Genomic DNA, 2500 nt, shown 5'->3' on the forward strand with positions numbered 1-2500 from the left:
CCTTTTCTAGGCCCTTCCCCAATTGGGGTGAGCAGTGCGGTCCCTAAATAGGGCTGCTCAAACGCACAGGGGTCTGCCGAAAACAGCTGCCACTCAGCCCCAGCTGTTAGCGACCATATACCCTGTGCCGCTGTCATGCAGGGTTCTAGCTAAGAGCTCCCAGTCCATTCCTACCTGCTCCCGTCGCCAGAGACCCCATCGCCGCCAGACTTCAACCAGATGTAAGGTCCAGGCACTGTTCAGCATGGTCAGAGGTGGATACCTGCGCAAGGAAGTTTTCAAGTGCCATAGGGGGTGCACTCTTCCCAGTAGCACTATCTTCACCAGGATGAGGTAACCCCGGTGGCGTGGGGGGGCCCACGACGACCAGTCCCCCATCATGGCTGCAGGAGGCTGCTGGGTCCTTGGTCTTGGTCTGTTGCGCACCGCCAGCGCATTGCTTTTCTGTCAGGGAGTGCTCCCTTAGCCGTGCCTAATAGGCTTACCCACAAGGCAGTGCAACATGCACTAACTACAAACATCTCTACGCAACTATGCTACTGCACTAGACGGTTCACACGCACCCTGTGCGCGCACACACACACACACTCACTCTCTCTCTCTCTCACACACACACACACACTCTCTCTCTCTCTCTCTCACACACACACACACACACACACACTCTCTCTCTCTCTCTCTCTCTCACACACACACACACACACACACACACTCTCTCTCTCACACACACACACACACACACACACACACATACACACACACACACACACTCTCTCTCTCTCTCACACACACATACACACACACTCTCTCTCTCTCTCTCTCTCTCTCTCTCACACACACACACACACACACACACACACCATAAAACATCACTTTAGGAGCTACACAGTTTGACCAATCGCACTTCATTTCTCTGTGTATTGTTCACATAATAATAACAACAGCAACACCAACAATAATAATAACAACAACAAATAATGACAATGATGATGGTGATAATCGTAATAATAATAATAATAATAATGATAATAATAATAATGAGAATAATAGTAATAGTAATAGGCCTAATGATAATAATAATAATATTAACGATAATAATAATAATAATAATAATGATAAATATACCTGCAAGCATGAATGTGGGGGCCAAGCAGTTTAACTGCAAGCAAACAAGGAATCAGCTAGACTGATGTGGTGACATGAGACGTGTTTGACAAGGGTCAAGGATGGTCCCGACATTTTCAAAAGTCAGACATATGGTTGATCGGGATTCGATCTCTTTACCTGCTGCTTGTAAGGCCGACATGCTAACCACTGTGCTAAGCCGGATGTTGCGAAAGTGAATCTCCATAGTCCACAAGGCATGTTAGCTTTCGCTAACCCTCTAACCCTATTATCTGAATCCCAATCTGAGTCGGAGTCCTGAGTACTTAATTAATGTCAGCTGGAAGGGCCAGAGGGTGGAAGGGCCCTAAATTAAATAAATGCAATCTGCTTTCGATGTTGTACAAAATACCTTGTGCCAACTGAAACTTGTCTTAAATTCGGCCAAAACTAAACTTATGGTGTTCAGAAATACACGAAAAATGCCACTGAGCCTACCATCCATTGTCACTTCTCAGGGAAAAGACATCGAGATTGTTTCTTCATATAAGTATCTTGGAATTTTAATTGATGATGGTCTCTCTTTTAAACCACATAATTAGCTCCTAGTGAAGAAGCTGAAGCTGAAATTGGGTTTTTATTTCAGAAATAAGTTTTGTTTTTCTTTTGAGGTTAAACGGAGACTTGTTGCTGCTACATTCATGCCTGTGCTTGATTATGGTGATGTTCTGTACATGCATGCTTCCTCTCAGTGCCTCAATGCAATCAATACTGTTTACCATGGTGCTTTGAGATTCATCACAAACTGTAGAAATCGTACTCATCATTGCACCTTGTATGATTGGGTTGGATGGTCTGCATTGTCTACTCGTAGACTTATTCATTGGTACATCATTATTTATAAGGCAATTCTTGGTCTTCTTCCTTCTTACCTCTGTGCCTACACTATACAAAAAAGTACTGGGAAATACTCCTTAAGATCACAGGACTTATTGCTTCTGTCTGTTCCCAAAGTCAGAACAGAAAAGGGGAAAATGGCTTTTAGTTATTCGGCTCCTTCTGCCTGGAACATGCTACAAAATGATCTCAAACTTGAGGAGCAGGTCTCAATCGATGTTTTTAAATCCACTATGAAGGTTTTAGAGGTTGATTTAACAGTATGTTCATGTTTTTAACTAGCGTATAGCCAAATCACCAAGTCACATGTGTAAATTGTATTACTGTTGCATCTCTGTGTTTTCTGTTGTATTTTTCGTCTGTAACTATGTGTTTGGATTGCACTGCTGCCCGTCTTGGCCAGGTCTCTCTTGAAAAAGAGATTTTTAATCTCAATGGGACCTTTCCTGGTTAAATAAAGGCTAAATAAAAATAAAAAAGGTTTCCAAAGGTACCTCGT

The 2500-nt window shown here is 43.2% G+C and overlaps 1 protein-coding gene across 1 annotated transcript in view; it reads left to right on the plus strand.

The window, feature by feature from the left end:
* Nucleotides 1-2500, plus strand: part of folr (folate receptor) — an 11466-nt gene that overhangs the window by 8377 nt on the left and 589 nt on the right. The gene's annotated exons all lie outside the window — the stretch shown is intronic.

The sequence above is a fragment of the Borostomias antarcticus genome, assembly GCF_949987555.1.
Source record: "Borostomias antarcticus genome assembly, chromosome: 1".
NCBI classification, from domain to species: Eukaryota; Metazoa; Chordata; class Actinopteri; order Stomiiformes; family Stomiidae; genus Borostomias; species Borostomias antarcticus.